Below are 21359 nucleotides of genomic sequence, written 5' to 3' on the forward strand. Positions count from 1 at the left end.
AGGAAAATACAGTTATGCTTTCTCTTGTGGAAGAGCATGAGTGAGTCACATTCATTAGAAAATAGGTGACTTCAATATAGTGAGTTGTCTTCACCAGGGAGCTAAGCTTTGTCACATGTGCCATTCAGTGAAGAGACATTGGTGTAAATTTCTTGATTGTGTAATGTGACATTCAGTAGTTTCCACAATTCACTCAGTGTTCTTTAATCACATATTTTTAAGAAGTTTGACCCATTGATGTGTTAAACCTGAGCTTTATGCAAAGATAATATGCTCAATTATGTAATGATGAAAATGTCTTACATTTATCTAGATTAGGGTGTTTCAACTGCAGCACTACTGATATTTTGGACTAGAAAATTCTGCACTTAGGACAGTGGAAGACTGTCCTAAGCATCACAAGATTTTTAGAGTCCCTAGCACCTACCCACTAGATGCAGTGATGCCACTTCACATCAATAAAATGAAAGTCTCCAAACATAGCTAAATGTCCCCTGGCAGGTGCAGGGATGGGGGGGTAGGGGCAAAACTCCTGTTGAAAACCATTGATTTAGATCTTTTAACTCTCCAAGCCTTCCTATAGTCCATTGGATTCTCACAACAAAGGTGTGAAAACAAGTTTTGTTATCTCCACTGGACATAGAAAGACTTGTATGTAGATGCAAAGAGATGACCTCCTTATGAATGCTCTTTTGCTAATGCCTCAGGTACAATACCTGTTCCATATATGTGCACCAAGTGGAAGGCTGACTTAACATATTTCATGATAGAGTTGGAATGTAAGCTTAGAAAAGTAAAAAGAAAAGAAAAATAGCAATGTGAATATGCCCACATTAAATAATTTTCCTTCTGTTGAAGACTGGATTGGTATTTCACTTGCTCCACCAGATGTACCACAGAAAAGAAATGTCATAACTAATTCTTGATCATGTAACATGTGCCTAAATAAAGTAACCTGCTTAATTGCTTTCATTATTTTTGAGAAGTTTAAAAGCATAAACAAGACACAACAGAAATAGGTGTCTCTACAATTTTGAATTGCTATTAACAATTTATAATTTTGTTTTATAATTTCTAAGTAAACAAAATAAAAAGAAAGTAATGCACAGGCTAAAAGTCTCTTTGCTCTCATATTAGACTTATTCTCCTTCCAATGTCACTTACTATCATGAATTTGTGTGTATTCCTCAGGTTCAGTTTTATTTTTCTATATAAATATATCTTCCTTTAATGTATACATTTATAAATGGAAACCCACAAATAGTATATACTATAGCTATATGTGTATTTTTTAATTTGTACAAGAGCAGTCTATTGTATGTTATACTTATTTAAAACATTCAATGGAGTTAATATTATGATGGTTATTATAGAGGCGGGGCCTGCCCAGGGCTAAGGCATCCACGAAAGTACTTTCTCACCAGTTCTTACAATCATGCCAGAAAGATTTCAGACATGTTGTTGCTCAGAGTAGCAGGCATGAGTTTATCAGAAGGGATAAGAAAAGGGAAAGGTAGACACTGTTAAGGGAGAAACTGGGTTTTCTTGGAGAGGAGAAGGACAGAGCACTCCTCCTGCCCTCCAGTTTTAATGGGGATCCCAGGAAAATTTCCAGAGAGCTCTGTCCAGGTCCATCTCTTGACTTTTGAATGTCAGCAGGATAAATCCCCACTGTACATGCTGAAGGTCCAGGGCAACTCTTGGCCACTTTGCCCAAGAAGATAGGTTCTAATTGGAAAATGTTCTTACAGATTTTATGGTTAGGCGTATTATTCTTTTCTCCCTGAGTTCTGAAACCTTTCCCATGTAAGGGTCGCAACCCCTGATCCCACACCCTCCAACCGAACTTGTGTTCTTTTCATCAAGCCTGCATTTCTCCTGCAGATAGCAGGTTATTTGCTGAGGAATGTAACATATCCTATTGACTTAAGCCAGGAAGGGCTACAGTTAAATTGCTTTTTAAAAGAAAGCATGTGGGGGTCAACACGGTGGCCCGAGTTTATAGAATTATCCCCTTAACCTCATGCTCCCACTGTACATGTCTGTCTGTTACTTAGCTGTGAAATCTACCTACTACTTATGTATCTAGTTCATTTTAATTTCATAATACTCAATTGTGGGAGCATACCACAATGTACGGATTTGTTCATATTAATGGTTACTCAGTGTGATAGTAAATTTTCAGTATTTCAAACAATATTGCAGTATATATCTCAGAACATATCTCTGAGACACTTATGCTAGGATTTTCAAATGGATGTATTTAGAATTACAGTTGTTAGTTGACCTGAGGACATAATATAAGGAATAGCTGGGGCAGGAATAGATGCCAGTGAGAAAAAAATATACATATACACTTTTAGGAAAAATCTTCAGACACAGAGAACCACATTGTGTGTGTGTGTGTGTGTGTGTGTGTGTGTGTGTGTGTGTGTGTTGGTGTGTAGGGGGGACACACACTGTCCAAGGAGAAAAGGATAATATGGCAAAAATCTTTGAAAATGAAACTGATGTTAGAAGCACAGTGTATAGAAGGGAGATTGGAACTTGTAACCTAATCAAGTTGACGCAGAACTGCAAAATAGTATGATCATATCCAATTGAGTTTTATACCAAAAATGCAAGACCAATTCCTTATTTGCAAATTAATTAATGTAATCTGCTAAGGTAATAGTCTTGATAAGAAAAAACAACAACTACCCCATTACTTTATTTCTTCGCCCTTGTATTCTTGCAGGAGAAAATTTCATCAAAACACAAAAGGTAGTACAACAAAGTTTATTAGGAAAGAAAGCACTATCCATAAAGAGTCCCTTTGTTCCCTCATTTTATTGAGTGTCTTAGAGAAGTCTCTGCAGAGTTCCACCCAGGTAATGTTTCTCAACTCTTTTTTTTTTTTTAATTGTTCCTTTTAGATATACATGACAGTAGAGTGTATTTTGGTATATTATATGTACATGGAGTATAATTTATTCTAATTAGGATCTTTTTCTTGTGGTTGTACATGATGGGAAGTAGCCTGGTCCTATATTCATATACAAGTAGTAATTCTCAAAATGAAGGAATCAGTAAACCAAATCCACTTCTCAACTTTTGACTGACAGTAGAATTGCATCAGATTTTTTAAGTATCTATCTATTTTACCCCAAAATACCCAGGTGAAATGCACTGGGCTAGATTTTACTCTTATAATGACACAATAAAGATCTAAAGTCACTTTGGTCTCCACTGACTGGTTCTAATTAGAACTCATTCTTAGAGATTTTATGGTCAGTATGCTTTGATTTTAATTATCCTGTCTTTCTAAGTTTTAGAATCTTTTGTTTGTATAAAGGTCTGTGTAAAAGTCTCTATAAAAGTCCCATATTCAGTATACTTGTGTTCTTATTGGCAGGAGGACTCTTAGGATCAAGAAACTTGAGAAAATAGCTCTACAAAAAACAGGTTGTTTCCCAGGGAATGTAATGTATCCTATTGACTTAAGTCAGAGCAAGGCTAGAATGGCCATAGGTAAATTGCTTTTTAAAAGAAAGCACAGTGAACCAACATGTGGTCTCTTTCATAGAATTATCCCCTTAACTTCATGTTCCTTCTGCTCCTGTCTGTTACTTATCATTACCATTACAATTGATGCAGAAAAAGCATAGAAAACTTACCTGCCTTCATAAAAATTCTTAGTACACACAGAATAGAAGATAATTTTTTCATCTTGATGAAGTGAGTTTACAAAAATTCTACAGCTCATTTATCCTTAAAAATGAAAGACTGAATGATTTCCTTTTAAACTTGGAAGCAAGCAGCCATACCCATTTTCACCAGTCCTATTAACATTTTGCTGGAATATTTAACTAGTAGAGGGAAAACAAACAAAAACAAGGAAAAAAAAAACATAAAGAGATTACTAACAGCAAAGGAGGAAGTGAAACTATTTTTATTTCATAAGAATTATGTACATAATTATTCCTATGGAAACTTTAGAAAATCCTAAGAAAAAATTTTAAATTTCAAGAATTTAAAGGGAAGTTGAACAAGCTCACACAGTGCATTGTCAACACACAAAAATAAATTGCATTTATTTATAGTAGCAAAGTATGAATGGATATTGAAATTTTAAAAAACACCATTTAAAACTATTCAATAAACAAAATTTTTAGGTGTAAATCAAACAAAACTTGTACAGGCTCTGTGTAGTAACCTCTGCAAAATGTTGATGAAGCATATGAAATACGGCAAAAAAGACCTAATTAAATGGAGTGATAGATCTTGATCATAGATTGAAAGAGTTGATATTGTAAAGATGATAAATAAGACCCATTTCAGCAGGTGTGGTGATGCATATCTATAATCCCAGCAGCTTTGGAGGCTGAGACAGGAGGATCTCTAGTTCAAAGCCAGCCTCAGTAACTTAGCAAGGCCCTAAGCAACTCAGCAAACACCCTGTCTCTAAATACAATACCTAAAAGGGCTGGGGATATGGGTCTGTGCTTAAGTGCTCCTCGGTTCAATCCCTGGTACAGAAAACAAAATGAAACAAAACAATAACAACAAAAAACTATTTCAATTAGAATCTTCCCATGTTTTTAAAACACAGATATTGACAAGATAATCCTAAAATTTGTAGAGAAATGCAATGAAGCTAGAATAGTTAAAATAGTTCAGAAGTAAGTTAGGAATTATACTATTTTAAGACAATATAAAGGTCTGATAATTCAGACCCAGGTACTGAGAAAATGATAATCATGTTTTTCAATAGTAAAAATTAGAAAGTGAAAAAGTAAACACACGAACACAAGACCATTTGATCTTTGACAAAGGCACAAAATATATTCAATGGAGAAGTGATGGTATGACAGTGTTTTCAATAAATGGCAATGGAATATTAGAAAATGAAGAATTTGTCTTATAAGAAAGTTTGGTGACAAATTCACTTAGGTTTAAATGTCTTTATTTTGTTTTTATTGTTGAAAAATATTTTGCTATATATTTTTCTAAATCCATCAAAAACATTCAGAGGAACTTTAGATTATGTAGAAGGAAACTCCCATTTCCCCTCCGGAGGGGGGTATGAAAAATGGTGGAATGAGACAGACATCATTACCCTATGTATATGTATGATTACACAAATGGTATGAATCTACATTGTGTACAACCATAGAAACAAAATAATGTACCCCATTTGTGTACAATGAATCAAAATGCAGTCTGTAAAAAATAAAATAAATAAATAAAAAATTAAAAAAAAATAAATGTTAATTCTACCTAAAAAAAAAAAAAATGGAATAACTTATTTTTAGGAACTTTCAACATTTGTTCCACTGCCTTCCACCCTCTATAGTTTCTGGCAAAAGATCAAATTACTGTTATTCAAATTACTGTTTCCCCTTATTCAAAGTGAATTTTTTCTCTAGCTGAGTTTGAGTTTGTCTCTTTAATATACTACAATCTAGGATATGCCTGAAAATACTTATATTTATTGGTAATTACAAAGATTGCTGAGTGTGTAAATTTGTGCTATGTTTTACTATTATAATAATCTTGAAATGAACTATTCAATGTATAAAAAGAAAGAATAATAGAATGAAACTGTGCCTTCAGAAAGTAATAAATTTGATTAAAAATGGGATATACCTGTGTAAGCATGAAAGATTAATTTTTTCTTTTCTTTTGATTATTTAAAATGCCTAAAAGTAGGGACTGGGGTGTAACTTAGTGGTAGATTGCTTGCCTAGCATGTGTGAGGCACTGGGTTTCATTCTCAGCAATGCATATAAATAAACAAAATAACTAAACACAAAAACGAATACAAAATACCTAAAAGCATGTAAGTAAAAAATTATAAGTGTGTGTGGTGATCGCTAAGTTTCAACATTTTAAGTGAAGTGAAATAGATTAAAATTAAAAGAGGAGCATTTAATCCTAAAGAAATATTTTAAAAAATACAAAAAACAACTAAAGATTTCTCCCAAAATTTTAAAATGAGACTCAAAAAATTTAACACAGGATAAAAAGTAGAAGAAATGTACGGAGGTCTGTGATTTACTTTGAATCAGTATACAAAATGGATTAATGAATGAATAAAGAATGGATAGCTAGATAGGATGTGATAAGGTGAATATAGTAGATATAATAAGTCACTATAAAATTCTCTCAATTTTGTTGTGTAATGTTTGATAATTTACATAATAAAATGTTGGGAATCACTCCTCCTCCTCAAAACACAATTAACAATATTCATTTACTGGACCTAGTAAATTTTAACCCACATTCATATTCTGTTCAAACACAAGTGGCACACTTATAAACATGCAATGAGTAACAAATTTCAACCAATTCTCAATAAAGACCTGAGAGCTAGTATTATATAGATCAAACACCCTGACATCACTGTAATGATATTAGGTATCAACAGCAAAAATCTTCAATAATTTTTTTATTTCAGAATCTAAAAGTCACATTTATCAACAAACAATATATCAAAAAAGAAACTATAAGAGGAATTACAAAATATTCAGAAGTTAAAAACAACAAAAACTCCTTTGTGGTGAAAACTACAATGTCTTTTAGGAGGAAATTTGAAATCTACAATCTAATATGTGTACATTGAAAGAGGAAATAACATTAATGTTTGAAACACTCAATTTTTTTAAAGCTATTTAAAATGTTTTTTTAGTTGTAGATGGACACAATACCTTCATTTTATTTAATTTATTTTTAATGCAGTGCTGAGAATTGAGCCCAGTGACTCATGAATGCTACCCACAACCCCAGTCCCTCACTTTTTTTTTAAATGAGACAAATTAGAAAATAAAAGTAAGATCAGAGACTAATAAAATAGGAAACATGAAAAAGGGTGGAATAAATTTAACTAAACTTGCTTCTTTGAAAGAACAACTTACTTCTGTTAAAACTGGTTAAGAACATCTGCAAAGACACACACATGTAAATAAAATGGGCACAGGAACCTATGTAATATGTGTGTATAAAATATATATGAAATACCAGCACATTGTTCAAATCAATTTAACTTTTTCTGTGGGAAATTGACCAAAAATAAATAATTTTAATAGACAAATACAGTTTACAAAAATTTCAATAATAAATATTTTCATACGTATTAAAGGATTCACATTCTACCTGCCTAGAAAACAAGTACAAACATAAGTGTTATCAAAATATCTAATACCTATTTTTTTTAAAAAAAGCTTTGTAGAAAAACAATAGAAATAGATGCACTCCTTAGCTTATTTTAGGTGGCTAGTATACATTTGGAAATAACATGAATAAAGATTGCATGAAAAAGAAAATTTACAGACCCTAAAATATACATGTAAAATTATCCCAAATAAAATACTAGGAAATCTAATTGATAGCATATAATAGCTAGCAGGTGCAGTAGCATCATCAGTGATAAAAACTAAGTAGTTTTTATCCCAAGATGTAAAGAGGGTTCAATTGCAGAATATTTATCAATGCAACTTTTCATATTAATAGGTATAACAAAATATTCAAATGATCAATTCAATATTAAAGAAAGCATTGAATAAATTTAAGAATCTGTTCTTAATTTTAAATAAGTATGAACTCTGGCAATGGAAATAAACTTCTTTATGTGATAAAGAGGATCTACTAACAAAGGTCAGTTTGGGGGAAGAAAGAGTAAAGCATTCTCATTAAATTTAGGAACAAACTATCACTGCCAAGTTCTAACTTAAACAATTACAAAAAGAACAGGAAAACTGAAAGAGAGGTAGGGATTAGATAATAACAAAGGCATTCCAATTAGTAGTGTCTTTTATAAATATCTATGTAAGAAATCCAGGGAAACTTAAACAAATACCTAATAATGAACTTTAAAAAGTGAAAACTTTCCAATTTGCTTGCATTAATGTAATGTGTAAGAGAAACGAAGCTGCAAAAATGTCTGTTTTGCCATTTTGTTTTTAATTCTGGGTCTTGTACATTTGTTCTTGTCATAGTGAATCGGCCTGGTCTCTGGTACAGTGCAGAATGGAAATATGAAAACATGCTTCTTTATTTGCTTCCCCCAACATCCATGGAAATGATTTTAAACTTTTATAACTAAGTTGTATGTTTTCTGTATGCCTTTGATAGAACCCTTTATCAGTCTTCATTAACTATTCTTGTTTAAGAATTTTTAAAATTATGATTGACTGATGGTTTCTCTCTATTGATTGAAATAGTCATATCATTCTCTTTCTTTAATCTTTGAATAAACTTAATAAGTTCATTTTTCTGATTTTGAGATAATCTTGCATTTCTGAGTAAAATGTTGACTGGTAATGATACGATCCTTTCAAGTTCACATAAAATTCAATTTTTTGATGGCTTATTTAGGTGTTTTATACAATGCTAATAAGGACATTTGCCTGTAATTTAATTTTTTTAAATGCTCTTGTCCAATTCTGGTGTCAAAGATATGCTAGTATAATAAGCAAAATAATAAGTAGGCTCTTTTCTTGTATTCTCTTTGAAATCATTTGCATAGTTGATTATCTCTTTCTTGGAATCTGCATGTTATTTTTACTAGAGTACTTTCTTAATTATAATTTATTTTCTGTTTTCATCATTATAAAGTTTTTAAGTATTACTCTTTCATGGTAAAAAAATCACTTTTGCATTTTAACCTATGTACTCTTTATTGTTCAAAATGTGTCTATAAAATCAATCTATTGTTTTTCATCTCATTTATCTGTTGATCAATTTCCTTACTAATTACTAATATTGTTTAGATTTACTTTCTTTAATCTCTATTTTTTCTTGTTTCCAGTTAGCTTATTTGTATTCATTTTTCCAAAGACAAATCTTTTTTTTTAATTTTGTTGATCCTCTGTATTGCTTCTTTTTTTTAATTATAAATGTTACAAAAGAGCAACTAATTGATTAATTAATTTCTGATCTTATCATTGTTATTTCCTTCTACTTTCTTTGATTTATTCTTTTCCTTATCAGCCTTTTGAGCTGAAATTTAATTCATTTATTTTCAATCATAATTTTTAATTAATACTTGTATAACTAAATGCTACATTTTAAAACATTTTATGATTTCCACTGTGATTTCCTTCTTAACACGAAAGTTACTTAGCAATCATTAAAACAATCCGAACATTTTTACTGTTAATTTTTAATTTAATGGCCTTGTGGTCCTTTATGGTACTAAGGGTTTGAAATTGTCTGAGACCTGCTTTCTGACTTCATTAGTATATGGTGACTTAAAACATGCTTTAAAAGTAAGTGGAAATATTATATAATCTTTATTTTTAAAACAATTGAACAAATGTCCATTAGATAAATATTTTTATTTCATTGCTGAAAACCGTCATATTGGTAAAGATTTATTGTCATTTTAACATGTCAGACCATGACAGATACACTTAAAATTTTCTTCTATAATTATATATTAGTCATCTGTTCTGAATATTCTGTCAGTTTTAGCATGGCATATTTTTTCATTGAACAGCCTTCTCTAACTTATTAATTTAAAACATATTTTTAGTTTTAAAGTAAAGGTTAAACTTATTTAAAATTTGTTGCCAGTTAAATTTACTCATTTTAAAAATCCATTTATGTGTTCATCACTGAGTCTTACTTCTAAGAACACGTTCTTCTTGCTGAAGTTGATATGTTAATAAGCGTCTATGGGTAATAAACTTATTTAGTATTTATACAACTGAAATTTTTTTTTTCAAGAAAACTGGAGTGTGATCTACATTAGTCTGCTTACCTTTCCTGACTACTTTCCAGTCAGACTGTGACCAGTCAGTCCCTGGGACTTCCCTGAATCTGTTCTTATTAATGTCCAGCAATGATCTCCATGGCCAAAGGCAATGGAATGTTGTAGTCTTCATCTTCTTTGACCTAGGAAGAGTATTTGACAACTTACCAACTCCTCTTTAAGCTGAATTCCACAGTTCATTACCATAATACTGTTCCTCATAACAACTGTTGAGCAATTGAAGTCATGACTTCAAAAAAATAATACGTCATAAAGTAAAGTAAGCCAGTCCCCCAAGATGAAAGTTTCAATGTTTTCTCTGATAGGAGGAAACTAACCCATAATGGAGGAGGGGGATCATAGAGGAGAAGAGAAGTGCAGGAGATTAGACAATGGGGAATGTAGGGATGGGAGGGGGTTTAGCAAAGGAAAGACAGTGGAATGAATCTGACATAGTTTTCCCATGTACACATATGAAAACAACACAATGAATCCTAATACCATGTACATCAATAAGAATGGGACTCGAAGTAGAATTAGATATATTCCATGATTGTATAATTGTATCAAAATGGATTCTGCTGTCCTATACAAAAGAACAAATAAAAAAGAGAAAATTTTGTGATTCCTTGCTGTTACCTAGGTTAATGGTGGAAACTTTTAACCCCATTTCATGGAAAGGAAAGTGCTTGACAATTTTTAGCTTTTATACCTCTACTTCTACTGTCACACCGCAGAGGTCTGTGACTGCATTGCTCCAGTGTAGGTGGCTGATAGGTAATTCTGAATCAGTTCTGTCTCCAATTTTGATCTTAAAACCTGACTATGTGTTTCTAAAACATAGCTTTTAAGGATATTTGTAATAAAATCTCTGAAAATATATTTTAGCAAATACTGGACAAGACCGTGAAATCAAGGTCTTGCTCACCTTTATATCCATAGCCCCAGTGTAATGGCTTGTCCATGGTTTCTTGGTGAATTGATTAAATAAATTTTAATTTATTAAGATTAAATTTTAGCTTTAATGTAGACTGAAGTGTGAGGAAGTACAGTTTGAATCCATTTTCCTGCAGATTTTCTTTAGAGTGATTCTATTCTCATTTGTGTAAGTTATGACCATTTGACAAGAGTTCATGAAAAAGAGAATATGATAACCCTTTTGTCAATACCAAGAATGTGTCAATAATGGAAAAACTCTGCTTTGCAGCGTGTCCTGGGAACAACAAAGCAGACAATACCCATTATCCATGTGTCATTTCCTGGTTGAGGACATAAAAACAGATCAAGGCAAAAGCCAGCACATCTTTAAATTAGTGACACAGATCGATGCCCATATTTCTTAGTGTCATGTTTCATTATGTTGAACTATTTATGTCATCGTAATCCAAAGCATCTTAATGCAACCTGACATCCAGGTTATGTTACATTTTAAAAAAATAAGAAGCTACTGCATTTTGTTAATGGGTTGGAAAATATTTCAGGACTCTTTTGCTGCTCAGTAGAGAGTTATCATAGGTTTTGTGTGTGTGTGTGTGTGTGTGTGTGTGTGTGTGTGTGTGTGTGTGTGTGTTGGGGGGGTGGTTAGCAGGTGGGAGGGATAGTCTGATTTAAAGGTTGAAATGTGAGAGAGACTTTAAATTTAAGTCTTGGCCTCTCACCTCTGTAGTTTACTTTGATAGAAGTTTCAAGTCCCTTTGGGACAGTAAAATTCTTCCCCATGTAGAGTTTAAAGATGAACAATTAAATTGGGGCAAACTCCAGCTAACTCTTCAAGTGAATATGTTACTCATATTTTAAGATTTTACTTAAAAAATATGACTTTCAATATGCTTTTCATTTTTACCATTTGATTTTCTTTCTTTTCTGAATTTTCACAGCAAATCATCTCTACCATGGCATATTTATATCTTAATAATATTTTATATTTTTGAATAAATATGTTTGTTTTATTAAAAGTCCTAAATTTATTCAAGATAGGAACTAGTTTTTGTCAATTTATTAATTATTTGTGCTTTATAATTATATATAACAGTGGAATTAGTTATGCCATATTTGTACATGCGTATAACACAATTTGGTAAACATCATTTCCCTTTATTTTACCTTTATCTCACTTCCTTCCACTTTCTGATCTGTGTGTTGTACTTTACTGATCTACCTTCTGTTAGTGCTTTTATTATTATCTTGTGTAATAATTATTGCATTATAATTATACATAAAAACATGTTTCATTGTAGTATACGTGTACATAGCATAAATTTGGTAGGTTTTATTCCCTGGAACTCTCTCATTTCCTACTCTTTTTTACTGCCTTTCAATCCCCTTTTTCTATTCTGATAGTCTAAAATAGGGACTAATTTATTGCTGTAGTTCAGTGATTCTCTGCTCTTATGTGTCTGTAAATAATAGTGTTGAAATGTTTGGAAATTTATTACCTTGTTATACTACCACTCTGTATCAGTAATATGCATTTGTTACAAATGGAACAAGTGGAATACCAATATGAAAGATGGTTGATTTTTCATCAGAAACAATGAAGGCCAGAAGACAATGGAATGATCATCTTCAAAATACAGAAAGATAAAACAATAGAACCTGTTAGCCAAGACTTATGTGCAGTAAAAGTATTCTTAAAAAATAAGGACAACATACTTTCACATTAGCAAAAATAGAAAATTCATTGCTGGCAGGCCTGAATTATAAGAGACATTAAAAGAAATTCATTATTCATCACACTGAAGGAAAATAATGTCAGATGGAAATTTAGTTTTACAAGAACAGAAGAAAAACACTGAACATGGTAAATACCTGAATTAATATAAAAGATTAATTTTAAAAATTTATTTTCTTAATTTCTTTAAAGGACAATTCAGAACCAAAATGTAATTGTAAGGTGAAGTTAAAACATGTAGAGATAAAAGTATTATGAAGTTGACAGAATGAAGTGAGAAGAGTGAAACGGTAAAATAGTAATTCTAAGGATACTCTGATAAATTAAGTCTATATATGGTGATTCCAAGAGCAACAAGGAAAGATTTTAAAAGCAATATAGCCAAAAAGCAATAAAATGAAATATCAAAACTATTCAAACCAAAAAAATAGATATAAAAAACCCAGAGAAATAAGTAAGAAATAAATGGCCAGGTGATAGGTTTAACCTGAACCATGCAAATAATCGCTTTCAATGGAAATGGACTAAATACTAAAATTAAAAGGCAAAAAATTGCTAGATTGGATAAAAAAGCAAAATATGTACTGTGTATAATATACACATGCAAACAGTATGAAGGTTAAAAGGAAGAAAAAATACATATAAATGCAAAAATAGGTGAAATATTAATAGCAGTGAATAGCACAGATAAGCAAAAAAATCATTTAGAATATCAAATCTAAATGACACTATTAACCAACTTGACTTCATTGACATTAACAGAAAATTGCAACCAACAACTGCTGAGTAGACATAATCTTCAACTATATGTTGAATATCACTGAGAAAATCATGTATTGGTTGAAAATACATCTCATACATTTGAATAAATTGAAATCTTATACAATGTTTATTGACCACAGTAAAATTAAATTTAAAATTATTAAGAAAATGGAGATAGGCCAGGTGCTGTGGTTCAGGCCTGTAATCACAGTGGCTCAGGAGGCTGAGTCAGGAGGATCCTGAGTTCAAAGCCAGCCTCAGCAAAAACCAAGGTGCTAAGCAACTCAGTGAGACACTGTCTCTTAATAAAACACAAAATAAGGCTGGGCATGTGACTCAGTGGTTGAGTGCCCCTGAGTTCAATTCCTGGTATCTTAAAAAAAAAAAAAAAAAAAAAAAAAAGAATATAGCTGTATTTAAAATATCCAAATATTTGGAAGCTAAAGAACATTCCTAAATAACCAATGGGTTAAAGAGGAACTTATTTTAAAAAAAGAAATTAGTTTGAATACACGATAATGTCAAAATTAAAAATCTTTTTATTTTGTGGACACAAAAGCACTATTGTAAAAGAAAATTGGCCTTGTATAGGTGAAATTAAAAAACTACACCACATAACGATATGGAGCAACTAAATTTTCATGCATTGCTGGTGGGACTAGAAAACAGTACAATCACTTGAGGAAACTAATGAGTTTTTTTTTTTTTTTTTTTTTTTTTAAGTTGAATGCATACCTATCCTATGGTCCAGCAAGCCTACTCCCAATTAGTTAACCAAGAGGAGTAAAGTCATAAAATGACTGATATAATTACATTCATAATGACTTTATTCACAAAACCGGAAAAATGCACACATGTATTAAAAAGACCATGGGCAAGCAAATCATGTTATATTAATATAATAGAAGAGTAGTCAGCAACAAAAAGAACAAACAACTGATGCTCCCGACAGGAGTGAATCTCCAAGATGATGCTGAGAAGTTAGTCACAAAAAAGTAAATGCATGATCCCATTTATATGACGTCCAAGGGAAGACAAAACCAATCCATGGATGTTGGAAACAAGATCAGTGGTTACTGGAACAGTGGGGAATTGACTGCAAAGGGGAGCATGAAGCACTCTAGAGTGATAGAAATGTCATGAATCTTGGCTGGGATAAAGTTTATATGAATGAATATATTTGCTGGGATAAAGTTTATAGGAGAGTATATAGTAGAATTTTTCATTCTAAATTCCTAAAATCTATACATTCTGTTGTATGAAATCTGTATCACAATAAAACCCATTAAAATAATTTGAGAAGCATTTGAACACATAGATTCATGGCTTCATTATAGATATTCTGATTCAGGAAGTCTGTGGTAAAAATTACCTACTCTGCATTTTTTAAAAAAATGTCCTAGCTGGGCATGGTGATGCGTGCCTATTATCCCAATAGCTCAGGAGGCTGAGGCAGGAGGATCACAAATTCAAAGCCAGCCTCAGCAATTTAGTGAGTCCCTACGCAACTTAGCAAGAACTTGTCTCAAAATAAAAAAATAAAATAAAAAGTGCTGAGTATGTGTCTCAGTGGTTAAGCGCCTCTGGGTTTAGTCCCCAGTACCAAAAAAATAGTTGTCCTTAAGCATGTGGTGCACCAATGTTTCACCTGTGTTTTAGTCAGTTATTTCACCACAGTGACTAAAAGACCCAACCAGCACAATTATAGAAGAGCAACAGTTTATTTGAGTCAGTTTTCAGAGGTCTTAGTCCATGGAAGGCCAGCTCCATTCCTTGGGGCTGGTGGTGAGACAGAACATGATGAAAGAAAACAAATCACATGACAATCAGGAAGCGGAGTCCACTCTCCAGATACAAAATATATACCCCATAGCCACGCCTCCAATGAACCACTTCCTCCAGTCACACCCCACCTGCCTTCAGTTATCACTCCGTTAATCCCTATTAGGAAATAATTTGCTGATTAGATTAAGGCTATAACCCAATCATTTCTCCTCCAAACCTTGCATTTTCTCACACATGAGCTTTTGGGGGACACCACATCTAAACCATAAAACCTGAAAGTACTGACATGACATAATATAGTATATCCAGAATTGTTGATTGCATTTTCTGAAAATAAATGAAAAAATCATTAGTTACATGAATTTGTTGCCTCTGAATTATTCTCTTTATAAGGAAAACACATTCACTGCTTTATTTTTGCAAAATTGTCAAGTTTTGTAAGCTTCACTCAAACTGGAAAATGGAAATTTATTCCTTCATCATCTCATGTTCATGCCATAATAATTTCAGCATTCGCTTTTGCCAGTGTGCTCCAGCCGCCTACCAGAAAACCTTCCCTCAGCCTTCTGTCTGCCTTGTTTCCTCTGCAAGCCCAATGACACGGAGCCCTCTCCAACTAGGCTTGTTGCTGGTATCTAACTAATAATGATTTTCCCTCCCCTAAGTCATGTAGCTCTTATTGACTGATCTATTCAGTCTGGCACTTACATATATACCACACTGCTTGGTTCTCTTTCCCATGTGGCTCTTTTCTCTTCAGTGATATTGCAAATGCTTATTGAAAATATCTCTGCTTCTCAGACTTTTGTAGCCTGTCTTCCTTTCCTATATTAATTGAAATTAAAATGCTCAATAATCTTTTTATAAATTAAGAATACAGGTTTTGGAGGAAGATTCTAATACCACCACCAACAAACTATATAACTGGGAAACTTTTTTGTCTTCATCCATAAAAGTGGGGTTAATAATTATCTTTACATTTTTATTTGGAGGAATAAGAAAGGTAAGGAACCTAAACTACTTAGCACATTGTCTAGTGCCTCTTAAGTATTTAGTAAATGGTTGTCGCCAGGGTTGTTGTTGCTGACCTGTCATTATTGGGGAGTTGTGACATTAACATTTATATTGTTAAAGATATATGATTTTGGACTGGAATTTTAAAATTATATAATCTAATTCATTTGTTCCTGTAATTAGGAAACAAGCCAGGGAGGAAGTAGACTGTCATTGATTATTTTGTCTTAAAAGAATTCCAAGCGTTAAAGCTTTTGTTTTGAGTTACATATATTGTGTTGCAATGTAATAGCATATTGGTTATATACAAAGAATATTTTCCAGGTAAAAGGGTAGCATAGAAGAACAACCTGAACATTGTCTAGCATTTTTAAAAATCTGTACGTTGTTTCTTTAAAAAATAGATCTTAAAAAGTGTAGGAGGTCAAGCCTCTTCTTCCCATTATGCTTTGACAGTACATTAAGTTATACCATATGGGTAGTCTAAAATACCCACCCATGTTCAGATCAGCTTCATTCAGGGAATAAAATAATTTACTTGATTACTTAGTGTTCACTTTGCACTGGATTCAACTCTCCAAGTTAAATGCCTCTGACCTATTTTTGTCATGCACTCTTGATCTGTTAGATTCTTGGCCAGCAAATGAAATGTCTCACCCAGAACATGCCAGCTTCCTGATCCGGAAGCCACTACAGCAAACCCATGAGCCCATTTTCCTTTGTCATCAACCGTGGCACAAGATGCCATGCTGAGTGGAGGTCATATGGGACTTTGCAGATGGTCAGAGAAAAGGGGATGAGAGAAGTGAGATGTGGAACATGAAAAGATAGAAGTTTTAAATATCGAAGATTTAGGGAAATGATTAGGGCCTGTAAAAATGAGCCTCTATGGCATCTGTTGCAATAGTTGTATTATCTTTGCTAAAGAGTTCATCCTTTGACACATCTTGGGTATATTTTTTAAGTTCCCTGATCTCCTGGATGGTTCTTCAGTTACAACCGGCCCTCCCCTCAAGCCATTTTTATGCCTTGCTTTGGGTTCCCTGGGGTGTCGGTAGTTAAGTGCCCTAAGAGCTGCTGATTATTGTGATTTCCTTTAACCAGCTCTATATATTCTTTGCTTTTCAATTTTTGATGTCAGCCCTAATGTGTTGGGCCAAACACGTTGGAACTTGTTAAGATTCTCCAAATAGCTTCTTTGTGCTAGAGAAATCACACCAGTGACAGGCCCTTTGCTCCATCTCCCTGGAGATTTTATGCATGTGCTATGCCCCCTACTGTCCCCATCACTCTGTCTCACAGAGGAACTGACATTCAGAGCCAGAACCCAGACACCAACAACACTTATTATTTTTTTAAAACTTCATTTCTCTCTGTATTTTTCCATTATTCCAATTCTAATGCTGAACATAATAAAGTTGCCAAAACTCTCCCTCCATTGGAGTGAAAACCATTGATTTGTCGTCTCAATTTAAGATTCCTGACTCCAAATAGAAGGATATTCTCTATGGACGTAATGGGACATTTAGCAATTCATTCATTTTCTTCACATGCTACTTATTTAGGCGCTCAGCGGTTGGCGGCTTTGATGTGGAGTGGTGAAATTATAAAGACATTACGTATCATAAAAATATAAATGAAAGAAAACACAGACCCTCTTTTATATCAGGCTAAATTGACTGCTGTCATATTAAGGATATTTTGTTTTATAAATTATACCCGTTTCAAGGTATTCCCTTGCTTGAATCACTACTTTGTCTCTTATTTCTTTTTTTCTTTTTTTAACAAAATGGGTTTCCTTTTCCAATGCATTGAAGTAAAGAACTTTCAGGGTTTAAGTATTGAAATTAATGTATCTGGTACCAAACCTGACCTGGAATTTGCAATCTTGTGCCAGCAAAGTAATCAAACCATGTATGATTTGCCAAATAATGTGTTAAACATAACAAAAGGATTTTGGAGTCAAATCAGATTGTGAATTATATTCTTCAACATTTATTTTCTTGAAAAGCTTCTACAAGTACATTTCTCTCTTTATATTTGGTGTGTGAAATTAAAATTGTTGTTCTAAAAACCTGCTAACCTCTCTAAGAACCCATTCTCTGTGTGTCCATCATAAAATGCATGTAATCCTGTACCAAGGTTTGTTCCCTGCTGGGTGGGCATGACCAGCAGGGAGGAGACAGCAGTTTCAAAATGAGTGACTGAGGACAGAGCAGAACTGCCATCCCCAGAACACTGAGGAGCAAAAGGTGTGGCTAGTCTGACTGTTGGAGCAGGTGAGGGATCTTATTGGGTTATTGCTGGAAGGACTTGTGACCTTGTGGCCTCAGGAAGAGCCACACTGAAGGAGGAGCAGAAGGAGCAGTGGAAGAGGTCATAGAAGTCAAAGTCAAGAAGTGTTAAGGTAAGAGATTCAGCTGGAAGGGGCCATATCATCAGGATCTGTACGAACTAGAATAGGGCCAGGACCAGTAGAAGGTCAAGTCAGAGCTGATGGCATTTATTAGGAACAGTGTGAGAGAAAAATAAAAGATTTCCCCATGACATGTTATTTCTAAATGTTAGAAAGTTCCTTTCTTATTATTGACTCTTTTGGTTTGAAGTTGGCTGTTTTCACTGGTCAAGAATAAATATTCAAGAAGAACTTTCTGGTATTGAATGATTTAACTGAGAACTGTGTTATTTAATCTCCCAGAAAGTCTTGTTCTTAAAATTATTACACTATTCAGTAAATGATACGTGTTTCCCTTGTCTGTTCTTCATTTCTCCTCTTCTTAGTGGGTCATGGTGTTTGTTACAGTCTCACATCTGAATCCACTTGACCTTTGGTACTTTGAGTTGAGATTTGCTTGGGGTTCCTCAGCATTGGGACTTTGGGTGGATTATCATGAGGAAGTTTCTACCAATTAGTGACATATTACCAAATCAACATTCTGGCTCCCACCTCTCATCCTGAGCTCACTCTTCTGTGCCATATTGCCTTCAGTTCAAAGTAGAACCCATAATGTCTTAGCCACCCTTGTTCCTCTTAAGTTGCTCCCTCTTGTCTTGTTAGAGCTTATCTAGTAACTGTGGCACTGATTTTCAAATTATAGTGCAATAAATTCTTAATCCAGTTTTATTTTAACATCTTCATTAATTATGTGGAAGAGGGAGACAACCACCCGCTAATTAAATTTTCAGATGTTGCTAAATTGGGAGGAGTTGCAAACCCTGCCAACAGCCAAAAGGCAACATAAAGGAATCTGGAGAAGTTATGAGGAAATTAGGGGGAAGTAGGTATGACGATAGTGAGGTCACAAATGGAAACAAAGACATTGGGACTCTTGAGAAAGAAAGAATAGAAGCTCCATAATCCCAAGGGCTAGAAGCAGTCTGGACCAGGTCAGTCAGATTGTGATAGAGTCATGACAGGAGGTTCCAGGTGGCAGGGTGACAACTTTTCATTTTTCGTTTGAGAGAAGAGCCCTACCCTCTCTATGAATTCTGTGCCTGATGGTTTGGTTGCAGTGACCTTGGGAAGCAGAGTGAGAGCTCCAGGAAGCCAGAGGTTGGGAAAGCTGTCCTTTTGCATCCTTCACAATACCTAGCACATGGACTGGGCACATGGAATTAAATACTGTAAATGGAAATAATTTACACAAAAATAAGAAGAGAGAAATATTTTTTTAGGGAAATGATAATTATTATCAATCTTTGTTAAGATAAATTTAACTAAAGTTGATTAGAAGAAACAGGGCATATGTGAGCAAAGATAGGGAAGAATGACAGCCAAAATGATTAACATGGGTCTTTCTCCCAGCTGTATTTCCTTCATTTCTTGGAAATTGACTTGGATGGCTTGGTTGCTCAGGGCCTTCAGTGACTGATCCATGTCCTAGGAATGAAACACCTTTAGTGGCTTCATTAGCTCTCTCAGGGCAGGTTATATGAATTCAGGTGAAAAGAGCAACCACCAAGGCCAAGGCAGTACATTTGAGCACTGTAAACATTGCTACCACTAAGCGGAGAAGGCATTTTCTTCCAGAACTACTAACTGACTCCCTTATACTACTCATGATCTTTTCTAGGTCCCCTTTAGTCAACTCCACCTTGTGGGCACTGTAAGCTCTATATTTCTTTATTTCTGGTCTTAGTCCCTAAATGCCACTGCAGATGCTACTCTAACTCTGCTTAGTTTTCCTTCAACTATATCCCCTTAGTTACAAAGGGAACTAAATGAAAGGCTACAGATGGATGAGTGTGCATCCCCAGAGCCCCAAAGGTAGTACTTGTCCTGCTGAAAGGAAAAGATTTCATTACCTATCAGTAACATCATTAAGAAAATTAGTAACATCATTAAGATCTTCTCTTCCTACAGCAGAGTTGTATCTATTTTTCTTCCTTAAAAGACTCTGAATTCCATGAAGCCATAGAATATGGCTTCTCTTTTCCTTGTATCTTCCATAATACCCACTAGGGTTGAACATGAAGCAAGCACCCTGGTTACTAATGGTTGATTTGAGAGAAATCCTGCTTCTCCCCACATACGTACTTTTCTTTATTTAGAAAAACATAGGGACAAATGTGTAGTCTTCCATTACTCTGATAAAAGACATGTTGTGGGTTTATATGATTTATTTTAGCCCAGTAAATGTCGGGTAGCTCTTCCACCAAAGTACCAGATGGCTCTGCCAAGAAAACATTGGCTTCTGTCACCTCCCGGCTGCTACCTGGTGAGTCAAGGAGTAGGAGAAATGAAAATAGCCAACCAATAAGTTTAGGATTATATGGAAAGAGGCTAATTGGTTTTTCACCTGATCTTCCCTGTCATTCCTTCAGGGATTAGGCTAAGCCTCTGTATATGTTTCACCGGGGAGTCATTGGGATTACCCCTTGCCTTTCTGTCTATCATGCTGACAGTACTGCAATGTTGACTTGATTTTGATAAGCCCTACCACTCATCATGCAACTCCTTTTAGTCAAAGCAGGTATATAATTTATGGTGCCCAAAGCAGTTGTTAGTGTAAAAGAATTAACTAGGAGGGAGGCATGTGCACCAAGACAGTCACTGAATCACTAAGTGGCTATTCCTGTCTACTTTGTGAGAATGGCTTTGCTTTTTTTTTTGGTTTTTCCTCTCCCTGTCTATCTCTAAAGTTCTTAAATAAGGGGAAGATACATTTGTCATTCAGATATTGTATCTATTTCTGCTTTGGAAAGAAACTTATTTTTTTAAAGGAGTCTTTTAAATTCAATGTCTGAGTTTCAATGATGGAAGGAACACTGGAGAGAAGTAGGGTTTGGCAAAGATTCAGGGGAGTCAGATTTAGGAAATGCTTGTGGAGTAAGTGGGAGACAAGGGTGAATGGTGGGGGTTGAGGGTTTGAGGCAGCAGATGGGATGAGGCAT

Source organism: Sciurus vulgaris (genome assembly GCF_902686455.1).
Source record: "Sciurus vulgaris genome assembly, chromosome: 13".
NCBI lineage: Eukaryota > Metazoa > Chordata > Mammalia > Rodentia > Sciuridae > Sciurus > Sciurus vulgaris.